Source organism: Trachemys scripta, chromosome 2 (assembly GCF_013100865.1).
Source record: "Trachemys scripta elegans isolate TJP31775 chromosome 2, CAS_Tse_1.0, whole genome shotgun sequence".
NCBI classification, from domain to species: domain Eukaryota; kingdom Metazoa; phylum Chordata; order Testudines; family Emydidae; genus Trachemys; species Trachemys scripta.
Window position 1 is genome coordinate 48,731,836 of NC_048299.1, and position 13,467 is coordinate 48,745,302.

The window sequence follows — 13,467 nt, forward strand, 5'->3', positions numbered from 1 at the left end:
AGTTGGCTCATATTGACAGGAGAGGTCATCTGATACTTTTGGAAAGAGTACGTGGAACAAAACAAAGACAACACAAAATAATACGCCCAATTTTTAAAGAAATACAAGTTCACTGAAACAGAAAAAATTGTTTTAGCAATTTTAAAGTTTTTACTTATTTTTTTTTATTTTGTTTTTTAAGCAGTTAGACTAACACAATGAACGGTGAAAAAGGTGGATGAAAAGAAGGGGCATGTCTCTCATGATATTTTTCCTGTATTTTGACCAGTCTCACTATGAATTCAGCAGAATCAAATTTCTTTAACTGCCAACTGGTCTTTATTTGAGTTCACCTAATTGGACACTAATGTAAGCCTCATCCTGCATTGTGCTGAGCACTTTCAAGTAGGTGTTGAAGCCACAATTTTAAAATGTAGGTGCCTAACTCCTTGTTTTTAGAGTGGCTTGGTTTTCAGAGGTGTTGAAGTCAAAGGCAGTTGTGGGTGCTCAGCAGTTATGAAAATCAGGCCACTTATTTATGTGGCTAATTATAGAATTAGGTATAGAATTTAGGCAGCAAAGTTTGAAAATACTAGGAAGCTTGAACTAGGTCTTGGGGGTGGGGTCAAGATGGCTGTAATCTGCCATTTTTATATCTTTTCAATCCTGCCACTGTTTGCAGGCTGGTTGTGTCCCTGGTGCCACTTGGAGCAGAGCCTAGCCTGTTCTAAGTTATGGATAACTGCAACAGCTCCCAGTGGGCTATTCTGACAGTCAGGGCTCACTGGGATGCTGCAGCATTCTGACCTTCCTTTCTTTGGCCACGCCCTATTCTGCAGTCACACCTGTTATGCTGGGGGGAGGAGACTGTTAGAGAATGGTGTAGGGTTATTCTGCTGGAGACTGCCAAGAAGTGACAGTGAGATAACCAGCTTTATGAAATAGCTTCCATCCCCACGGAAACACTTTATACAAAACCTCTTGTGTTTTGTATAATTCCTCCAGTGCTAGTTCAGCCATACAGTTTGAAGTTAAATATATAAACAGTTCTAATACCTTTTGGTGGTGCTTGGGCATTGCCTTATCTGGTTACCATTTTGTATAACTTGTATGTTCTGAAATTTTGTTGCTTCAGTTATTGTCTGTCTTTCTTGTCTGCTATATGTTGTGTATTTGTGTGCATAATATATACGTATAACAGCATAAGTTAATACCTGCATATACAGGTTGATGTTTTCTGTACTTTGCACCTCCTTTAAACATAATGTTTTGCCATACACTATTCAAAACATTAAAAACCTCTGGTTAATGTGCCTAGCCTTTGAACAATAATAATAAGGAACATATCGATTGCTTTTTTGCTTTGTGTTAACTATGACTTTTTTTTACTGTCGGCATCACTTCTCATTTGTTCCCAACGTGGAACCACTGCCCAGTGTGCTCAGAATATAAAACACAAAATAACAGTAATAAATAATTAAATGTCTTCTATTCTTTCTCCTTTCCTCTTTTAGACTTGTGATAGTTGGCGATTCAGTAATGAAATCCAATGAAAGAACTTGTCTTTGTGTTAGTTTATAATATACTAGTGTGCATACATACTACCAAACTCCGTGGGGTATAAAATCATGTTGTCCTCTACTGGCTGACCTAGAGAGATTAGCTCTAATACTGCTAAAGCACAGATTAGTCTTTACTACACTTTAGTTGGTAGGGACTTGGGGGAGTTTTGGACCAGAAGTTTTATTGCTGTTTAAGACTGTGAAGTTCATGAAACCATGTCATGTAGCATAGCTGGCAACTGTGAGTATGTATGTAGCAAGGGGATTGTTACAAGCTCAATATGTGACATAGTAGTGCAATGAAATCCGTGTCTGAATGGCTGACAGCAGGATGTCAAAGAGAGTTACCGTTTGTCTAACAGGAAGAGTGGTCTCAGAGGCAAGGGGCAGCCTTTACAAAGGTTTTTATGTGCTTCTCCTCCAGGACCCATTACAAGGGGAATTGCACACTACGAGAGCTAGTCAAATACTCTTTGACAAACAGTGAAAGTTGCTGTTTCTCTTTGAATCATTTAGTAGACAAATGATTTTTCACAGTATTCAAATAGCTCAATAGCTGGTTTGAATATTTCTTGAAAATAAATTTGAGGTATAACAATTTTCACTGTGCAAAACAAAGAAAGATGTAACTCTTGCTTTGAAGAGCTCACAATCAAATATAAAATGAGCTGCAACAAGTGAGTGTAACAAACAAAGGAGGAAGGAAGGGAAGAAAGGACAAAAGGGAAGAAGGTTACCTGGCTACACAGGCTCGCTACAAACACAGCTCAATGGTTGCAAGTCTTTTACAAGTTTTGTTTTCAGTCAGATTATTTGGTTTATATGCATGCCTAGAAGATTCACTTGATGTCAGTGTGTAAGCAAGTACACATTATGTTTCACTCCAGAGGTTCCTGTATTTCAGTGGTTGGTGGAACGATTCCCCACACAGTATACAGATTTCAGAGTGGTAGCCATGTTAGTCTGTATCAGCAAAAACAAAGAGGAGTCCTTGTGGCACCTTAGAGACTAACAAATTTATTTGGGCATAAGCTTTCGTGGGCTAGAACCCACTTCATCAGATGCATGGATCGGAAAATACAGTAGCAGGTATATATACACAGCACATGTGTATACCTGCTACTGTATTTTCCATGCCGTGCATCTGATGAAGTGGGTTCTAGCCCACGGATGCTTATGCCCAAATAAATTTGTTAGTCTCTAAGGTGCCACAAGGACTCCTCTTTGTTTTTGCTGATACAGACTAACATGGCTACCACTCTGTTGTTTTTACAAAATTAGTCGCCTTGTCCCCTGGCCACATCCCCTTTTACAGTATACAGAGTAAGTAGGCTGCCTATCCATCCATTAAGTTTGCAAAGCACCTGGTTAGATGGAACCTTTTCAACGGTTTCTCGGTGCTGCCGTCTCATAATAATCCAAGTATTTATATTTATGTAATGCCATAGATGTGGCTGGTGTTTTACAAAGCAGATGACGATGAAGTCCCTTTCCTGAAGTACTTCAGATTGAAGAGCCACATTCTGCAGCCCTTAATAAAACTACCCTGTTTCCCCGAAAATAAGACAGTGTCTTATATTAATTTTTGCTCCCAAAGATGCGCTAGGTCTTATTTTCAGGGGATGTCTTATTTTTCAATGAAGAAGAATACGGTACACATTTTTTTGCCTTATTATCGGGGAGGTCTTATTATCGGGGGGATGCCTTATATTACAACGAGAGGCAAAACTGTAAGTAGGCCTTATTTTCGGAGGATGTCTTATTTTCGGGGAAACAGGGTAATATCAAGTCAGACCTTACGTAAAGTTGAGACAAAAGGGGGAGATGACAATATGGGAAGGGGGAGGGAGGAGGCAGAATAGAAATAATTACTAGGTCACCTGGGAGGCTAATGCACATGTTTTGATTTGTATAATTCTGTTTAGCTATCTGAGTAGCATGGTGGACATGGTCTGCATCCGGGTCAGAAAGGGAGTTTCTGACAGAGGTGGCAATGTGAAAGAAAATACAGAGATAGGTGTCGGGAAAGAATACAAAACTGAATCCAAGTGAATAACTTGGTCTGGTTGATAATAAATAATAAAATAATAATAATAATAATAATGGCACATGGTTCTTCTAATGCACTTCTCATCTGCAGACCTCACAGCACCGTACAAAGGAGGTCAGCTTCACTACCCCCATTTTACAGGGGGGAGACTGAGGCACAGGGAGGAAGGTGACTTGCCCACGGCCACCCAGCGGGCCAGTGACAGAGTCAGGATTAGAACACAGGTCTCCAAAGGCCCAGTCCAGGGCTCTACCCCATAGACTAAGTAAAACTAGAGAAGAGCAGGAAGGAACTAAATTGTAACCTACTATTATTAGTATTAACTCTTATGGAAGAATTTCCATTTAGTTTATTACCATAGGCTCTGATGCAGGCATCAGATTAATTACAAAGATTAATTGTCACCTTGGATGGACTAACAAATACTATCTCAACAGCAGGCATGAACTCATGTCTAATCATGAGTTATTATTTGTTGATGCACTTCAACATGAGATCATGTTTGCTGCTTTTATCACCTACAAGAATGCATGTGAGTCGGCATTTTTCCTACTTGTGTCGCTGGCCCAGACGGGCTGCCTGCAAGAAATTTCTCAGCCTCTTAATGACCCACATCTTTGGCTTAGGGCCTTAGGCTAAAGAGCAGGCAGCGCAGTGGTGACAAAGTGTGTGCTGTACTCCTCTGACCCTGGGTGGCTTGTGCTAGAGCTAGCTGGTCCTCTGCCCAGTGAAGACACAAAGTAACAATAGGATCTGTGGGCATATTGAAACCCTGGTTGTCCCCTTGTCCCCGGCCATATCCCCTGAAGGGCCAAATTCTGATACAATTCAACATGAATAAAGGTATCTTACTCCATGAACAGTCCAACTGAAAGTCATGGGATTACACACACAGTATGCGAGTCAGAGCATAAGAGTTTAGCCCTATACCAGTACTAGGGGATGGGATGAGAATGGGGCGGGATGGTCATAAGAGCCACTGCACCAACTCTACACTACTGGAGGATCCTATTGCTTGGGATGACTGTCCTGTGTAGGGGGATCCTCCAGCAATGTACAGCTGGTGTTGCATCTATCCCAACTTTACAATCAGACTCTGCTGCTTGTGTGGCCCTTACTGGACCCAAGAACGTGGTCCCATATTTTTACTCAGATACTTTGAGCCAAACCAAGTTCTAAAGATGTATAGATTCAGACTTCTCCTCCCACACTTTACTCTGCAAGTCTGTCTTCTTAATGGTACTTTTAGTTCAATAGAGAATGTCTATGTACATTCAGGTTTAGCTGTGTTGCTGAGAAAGTTGTTTACACACATCTGCATTATTCTAGCCTTCTGTTCCATAGGGGCAATTTGTTCCTAGCACTGTCAATATCAAACAGCATGAACCAAAGGCTCATCACAAGTCTTGTTTTAATTACTCTGCTTGGCTCTGTATGGCCAGCTAGTATTTGCGATGGTTCATTCTTTTGGTTTTATACAATAAATGAAATCAATCTCATTGGATTAATAACCTGTCTTTGATTCTGTCCATCTATTTTTAAAACATTCAGTTTTGCTTTAAAATCTAGATTTTCAGTGAACTGTCTACATAATTACTATTGTAATAGAGTTGTGAGTGACCTTGCTGGTTGCATATTAATCGTGCTTGCCCAGCATAAGTTAGAGCTGCCTGAAGGGGCTAATATGGCAGATATAGATCAATAGAGCATCATGGTACTCAGTCCCCGTCCCCCCCGCCCCCTGTCTGGCTTTCAGGATGCAGGGTCTCCTGAGATGGGTGATTCTCCTAGAGCTATAACACTAGTTTCAAGGCTACTTTGCACCTGCGCAGGGATCTGGGCCAGTACAAATGTGTGTGTGTGTGAAATCGCATTTCTGGAAAATGTAAACTTCTCCACACATGGGAATCAGTGAAACTGGTGAGCCACAAGCTTATGTTATTGTCACAATGAGATCACAGAATTACAGGAATCAGAACTGGAAAAGATCTAGTAAGTCAACTAAGGCCACCCCATTTTCCCTATAATATGGCAGAGCCCAGACAGATTTTAAAAGGCACTAGATATAACATTAAAAAATGCTGGTTCTAGCCAGGGAAATGTAAATAGTAGTAGTAGCCAGTAGTAAATTCAGGCTTTATTTAATATTCCACATGCCACTGTGCATGTTCCTAAAATGTCAGTGCACATTTTAAAAAATTCACTGCACATTGCAATTCTTGGAGGCTCCACAGCATCATATTATAATTCTGAATATGTTTTATGGTTTATGAGAGAAGCTTGTAGTTAGGTTACTGTGTCAGAGACAGGAGGAGGAGGGAGGAGAGTGTGAAGGTGAATATCGAAATATCACTATAAAATGCTTTAATTCAATAATCAACCTGGATTATTCCATAGCAGCATTTCTCTTTCCCTGTGCCACCTCCCGAGGAACTGGAAGATAAAAAGAGAATGGGAGCGGGGATTAATATCTCACAGCAATTGAAAGGAGCTTGCAGTGTAAACATTTATGAAAGAGAGCCATGTGGTGCAGTGGATTAACACTATACTTTCCTGTCAATATCGGAGACCTGAGTTCAAGTTTGACTTGGATAAGCAACAGAGCCGGTGCAAACCATTAGGTGACCTAGGCAGTCACCTAGGGTGCTAACATTTGGGGGGTGGTGACCGCAGCGGCTGGATCTTCTGCCACCCCGGTTGTCGTTGGTATTTCGGGGGCGGGGCCTTCCGCCGCCTCTGTCGGGGGCGGCATTTCGGGGGCAGGACCTTCCGCTGCTTAGGGTGGCAAAAAAGCTGGCGGCGCTCCTGATAAGCAACCATGGGAAATACAGTTCATAGAGCTGGAATGGTCTATTAGAACCTTCCCCAGGGGGATGGGAAGATCTGTAAAACAATGATGCCCCACCCCACCCTTACTGTGCCTCTTGGGGATGGATGGATGAAACGGGTGTGATTTTTTCAGTCGTGTTAGCTCAACTGCTTTAGCTTACTATGACTGAAAAGCTCTGTAAAGATGCAGGCTAACATATCTGAAGCTGTGTTAGCTGGTCATATTGTAGCTTAGGATCTCCCCTACACTTACTCCCTAGGCTACAACATGGCCAGCTAACAGAGCTTGAAACATGTTAGTCTTTTAATGGCGCTTTTCGGTTGGGTTGAGCTAATGCTGTGGAGCTAGGACCACTGACAAAGACAATTTTTTTGCCTGCCAATACAGGGTCTGTGTGCTGTACCACTTAAACCCCAAGTAAAGGGCATAAGCAGTGTGTTGGGCTTTTTGCAGATCTTTGGCACGTAGGTGAATTTCACCTCCTCTTTGCTGAAAATATATGGATACAATGCTGATTAATTCTATTAGGGAATATCCTGTAAGAAGTAAATTTGTTTTAAAAATTAAGCTACAGTGGGGAAACTTTAATTAACCCCCTTGAAGCAATAAATCAGCAACAATATATTAGACCAAGTGAGATAGACTCATTTTCCTATAGATGCCGGTCTCTTTGCTGTGGGATGTAACACAGATATTATATTGGTGGAAGATAGGGAAATGGCACTTTTAAAATTACAACAGTTCCTCACTCTATGAATACATATTAAAATAAATGGGTTGTTCATTGCACTTTGAAAATGACAAACCCTCAGAAATAGCTGCCCCTTAATTTCAAGCAGCATTATCTCGAGCAACAATACTTCAATGATTTTGTTCTTATTTTTAAATGACCTAAGCACATGGTAGATGACTGATAATGTTTGCTTCTCAGAATTCTATAATCTCTTCATTTTCCATGATAGATCAGCTTGAAGGAAATCACATTTAGGAAGTATCTACTATTTACCCACTTTTCCTAGATACATCTAAATTAAAGCACATATCTTAGCAAAATTCACATTTGGAACATTTTAAATCAAAACTATATTTTCAACAGGAGCAGAGGACCTTCTAGACTTACCTGTGTATTAGTATAGTGTCATCCACATAAATCTTATGAAAGACAGAATGAGTCTTCAGTAGTGACAATAATGATGATGATTGCAGTTAGATTAATTTAGCCAAAGAAAAATAAGGAATTATATATGTTGTATTTGTTTCTAAGATCTACACTTTATTTTATAGTTTAGTCTCTAGATTAGAATGTTAAATCTTTCCCCCCAGAATTTAAAATATGGATGATGGTTTTGTGAAAGTGAAGAAAATTATTTATTTTAGACCTCACTTTCATTTTTGTTGTATTTGTATTGCACCTAGCATAATGGGATTCTGGTCCACGACTGGGGCTTCTAAATGCTACTGCCATACAAATAATACTAATAATAATTATTAGTATTATTTGGAACTTAATTACCTGCCTGGGTCATTGTTGAAGCTAAACCATATTATGTGGCCAGAATGAGCTACTGGGATTTTTTTTTTTTTTAAATTATTCTTGATTCCAAAATGCTTCTTATTGAAAAATACATAAAGCAAGCTCTTGGAAATATGAAACTTTCAATGCTTTTTATCATGCAAAGAAGTCAAGATAACTGTAATTTAAGTATCCATATCTAAACAAGTGTAATTTCATTTATCTTGAGATCAGGGGCTAATATTTTCTGGAAATGTATACTTGTACAAAGTATAGTTACACTAATCAAACAAATTTATATCAAAAGGCATCTAGGATTTTACTGAATAAAGATTCCCCTCCACCCACCTACATACTATAGACACCTGTGGTACCCTTAGCTAGCTCTGTAACATCAGCTGAAGATAGTATTGGCAATGTAAAAGCCGATCTCACCTAAACTGACAGGCTCAGTGAAATAAATTTGCATAAGTAGAATTGAGGGGAAATTTCCCTCTACTAAGAAATTGAGAACAAAGATCTAGAGTGAACTGGAAACATGGGGACAAAGTGGAGATAAAAGAATGAGATCATTAGGTCAAGTCCTTCAATCAGCTAGTCTATTTTTCAGACCCAGGCTAACTCACTGACAAAAGTACACTATTACTCTTCAATCACACCTCAAGTCTGCAAATCTCTTGATGTCTAGAAACTTTGAATTGTTTTGCATGATTTATGCAGTTACATTTCAACTCAAGAACTTTAGTTTCCTCTACATACAGTACTTTGCAGGGAGTATACACTAGGGTTAATATAAGACGTGTCATTTTATTTTTACATAGATTTTTTTAAATTTCTGCAGTCTAATCTCTTTGTAACAGAGGTAACATTAAAAATGCTATATGAAAAATTATGTAGACAGAGCCAAATCTGCATAACCAAATTGAATTAATTAGAAAAAAGCCTTTATACTCTACCACTAGGATTTAATATGACTTTGAGGATATGTAATCTCTGAGAGATGACAATTTTGAAAATAGGAGGATGATTTTCTGGTTTGAATATACAACCAAAGTTTATAAATAACTCCTGCCACCCCCACAAAATGACAGTCACCTAAATGGTAATATATTTGCACATACACTGGGTAAAATGCTACAATAAGGCCCATCACAGATGTATTGTCCACTCCTATTAGTCATCTCATTTGGCAAACTGAACATGAATCACTTGTGTCTAGCAGCCCTTCTGTAGAAAAGATCACAGAAATAATATAAGATGTTGAAATGGCGGAAAGCCATCCTCCCAGGAGGGTTTTGCCAATTAGGAAAGAGCTGAGAAGCTTGAGATGGAACAGGCAGCCTAGCATGGAACAGGATCAGAAAAAGGAAAGTTGGAGGGGGAAAAAAAGAAGGAAAAATTGTGTAAGTGGAATTAAAAAAAGAAAACAAAAAGAAAAACAGTGGCGCAGCTGGTAGTGTGAAATTGAAGTTTAGAAGCTGCTTTAAAATGCTTTAGCCCACAGAGCCTGATCCTCCACAGCCTTGTACTTTGTGTATTCATTTAACCTGCACCCAACTGAGTGTAGTGCTAGTGCTAATCTGTCATAGCATTTTACATCCACATTGTACCGATGTAAATGACTAGACAGTGTACAAGGCAGTGGAAGATCAGGCTCAGAAGGTGGGTAGTATTTTGATTTTAGAATGTCAGTTCTGATAGGGACTCATATCCTTCAGTGGGCTATATTGGAGTAATTTTTTAAGCCAGAATTCGATGCCTCTCTCAACATGACAAAGTTGATATTGGATCTGGGTTTTATTGTACAATGAGAAACACTTCTCATTGTGGGAAAGCATTTCACACAAATACAAAACAGGAAAAAACAATCAAAGAAACAGATGGTAGTGGTTGAGGATTCAGCGTAACTTGTGGAATCAGCTCTTTGAGTATGTGGCAAAGGTATTCTAAATTTTAGACAATGACCGTAGGGGTAACATTTGGTAGGAAGGATAATCTCTGCATGGACAGTTCTTAAAAAATGTCCGATAAATGGATTATAAATAAATTAAAAAATCCATCTATACAGATAGCTTAGGTGAGCCAATGACAAATAAATGTCAAGAGAATGCGCAGAAGAGAATGTCTTCCTCTGTGTTTGCAAGTGGCACCTTCTGATTTTAGAACTGTCCATGAATTTGTCACCCAAACTTGCAGTCACCATACTCATCGCCTTTGCAGGAACAGGCTCATCCAGGATCAGGTTCATGATTATGGATGAAGTGCTATATTCAGCCAGACTATTAATGAAAAATAACCCCACATGTGCTGTAGAAACCAATACTGGCACAGTATTACTATTAACACTTTGTGATATAGATCGGAGTAGCGTCTCGGGGACTCAATGAGATTGGGAACCCATTGTTATAGGTGTAAATACAAATGGGAAGTATAGGTCCCTGCTCTGAAGATCTTACAGGCAGAACAGGCAACATACAAAGGAAATAGGGGCAGACAGAGACAAAATGATTAGCCTAATATCATACAGCAGGTCAGTGGCAGAGCCAGGAAGAGAATCCAGGTCTGGATCCTAGGCTAATCCTAGCTATTAGACCCCATTGCCTTCCATTTGGCCCTAAAAGTAAAATTTCTCTGTTATGTTTTGAAGTAGTAGATGCTCAGACTCACTCCCGGACATTCACTCTGGCAGTGTTCACATGCAACATTGCACTCTGGCTTGCAGCATAGTAACTTGCTCTGTTGACAAGCCCTTAGTTCCTAATCCTATAATCAGCACTGTGAAGGTGGGCCATTGTACCTATATGGATCCTCACTGATTTCAATATATGTTTAACACCAGAACTAATGCACTGTCTCACAGAGGCACAGATCTTGCAATAAGCCAAACATGGTGTCATAACTATAAAGGTAAGGGTAACAGCTCTCCTGTGTACAGTATTATAAAATCCCTCCTGGCCAGAGACTCCAAAATCCTTTTACCTGTAAAGGGTTAAGAAGCTCAGGTAACCTGGCTAACACCTGACCCAAAGGACCAATAAGGGGACAAGATACTTTCAAATCTTGGGGGGGGGGGGAGGCTGTTGTTTGTGCTCTTTGTTTGGGAGTTTGTTCGCTCTTGGGACTGAGAGGGACCAGACATCAATCTAGGTTCTCCACATCTTTCTAAACAAGTCTCTCATATTTCAAACTTGTAAGTAAACAGCCAGGCAAGGCGTGTTAGTTTTTACTTTGTTTTCTCAACTTGTAAATGTACCTTTTACTAGAGTGTTTATCTCTGCTGTACTTTGAACCTGAGGCTAGAGGGGGGGTCCTCTGAGCTCTTTAAGTTTGATTACCCTGTAAAGTTATTTTCCATACTGATTTTACAGCGATGATTTTTACCTTTTTTCTTTAATTAAAAGTCTTCTTTTTAAGAACCTGATTGATTTTTTCCTTGTTTTTAGATCCAAGGGGGTTGGATCTGTATTCACCAGGAGTTGGTGGAAGGAAGGAGGGGGGATGGTTCATTTCTCCCTGCTTTAAGATCCAAGGGGTTTGGATCTGTATTCACCAGGGAATTGGTGGAAGGAAGGAGGGGGGGATGGTTCATTTCTCCCTGCTTTAAGATCCAAGGGGTTTGGATCTGTATTCACCAGGGAATTGGTGAAGAGTTTCTCAAGGCTTCCCAGGGAAGGGAATCCACTTGGGAATGGTGGCAGTGGGCCAGATCTAAGCTGGTAGTTAAGCTCAGAAGTTTTCATGCAGGCCCCCACATTTGTACCCTAAAGTTCAGAGTGGGGAAGCAGCCTTGACACATGGACAGACCCGTGCACCATGGGAGCTCATTACTGCCCTGAAGACTTAGTACTAGTATCCAACTAGACACCTCAACATCGCCAGTTGACTGTTCCTGCTTTAGCAGTCAAGTACTAGCCAATCAAAACTACAGAACACTTAACTAGTTGCTATTTTTACTGAATTTGCATCATTTTTAAATGTAGCATTAGAATAATTTTTGTCCTTAAATCCAATGTTTTTCTTTCATGTTTTTAAAAACTAAGACACAAAACTATTTCCTCCAGAGGGCTCAATTGTGCTTAAAAACGAAGTTTGTAGTTTTCCTTACATCCATTGGAAATAAGAACACTTGTTCTTCCTTGTTTAATAAGAACACTAGTCCCTTAACTTACAGAGGAAAGTTGAGCCATAGAGCTAGCTGAACAGCATAGAAGTGATTTGTGAATATTTTTGTGACACAGTGCGGTGAGTTTCTTCCCTTTTCTTCCTTGTTCATTAACATTTAGAAGATTAAGCCGTAAAAATTTGTGAATCCTACAGCCTGAAGGAATTTGAGCAGGAATGAAGATGCCTGTGTAAACTCCTACCAGAAGTGTATTACTCAGTTGTCATTATTTGCTATTCTTCCTTTGTTAGTCTTCCATTTCAAAAGTCTCAGTCTTCCAATCAGGGAGCAGAAACAACACCATGTGACACAGGTGACACATAATTGCATACCATAGATATCAAATAAGAAATGTAAGATGTAGTTCACAGGCAAACTAGAGGCTGAAATTGATTCATACAGTGAATTCAGTGAATACTTTTGAATCTCAAGAGTATGCTTGGAAAACAGGCTTAGTTCATGAATTCTTCAGAAAATCCACTCGCCCAGTCCATAGCCCGGTTTCTAGGCTACAGGAAAGACTATTCCCATTCTCTCCTTGGCCATTCTTCCAGCTTAATGTCTGGAATAGATGTTCCAGTCTCTTCTGTTCTAATTACACAGTGTGTTAGGGCTTCTGGAGCTGTATATCTTGCAGCCCTTCCCATGGACCATCCCCTGCCTTTGATGGGCAAGGCGGGGACATAGCATCCCTCCATAGTACTGTATGCATAAGGTGCAGCAGACCCTTTGCACATGACAGTTCCCCTCTCCTCCCCCCAGAAGCCTCATCCTGAGCCCAGGTTGGAGGCTCTTGTTCTTACCATCCACACCAGTGGGTATTTCACCCTTAGCTTCCTTCCCCACCCTTAATTTGAAAGAAATCTGTTTAGCCATTTTTTAATTAGAAAACCATAAAGGGAAAAGTAGTCAGGAGTTTTAAGATGCATTTTCTATGAGGTTAGTGATCTGTGAACTAAAAAATTCTCTTAGCAGCATTGGTATGATGAATTGTAATGGTTCCCATAGGGCTATTAAAGGATCAGATCATTAATCTGTGGACTTCAAATTCTCTAAATATGCCTTGGAACAATGGACTGTGATGGGTTCTGAAAGAGCCAGAAAGACAGGTCACATATATACACAGGTATTTTTCTAATATGCTCAATTTTTTAAAAAAATGCTAATTATATATTTGCCTGATCTACTAAAATGGCCCAGATTCTGCCACCTTTACACATGTGGAGAAGTGAGTAGCCCCATTGAAGGCATGCAGAATTGGGCTCATAATAAGGTTGAAATGTCTCCTTTTTCTCCTAAGAACATTTGGCCCGATCTGTGCCAAACCAGAGAAAATGGGTGAGTTTCAGACCTGGTATCAGCAGAGCAGCT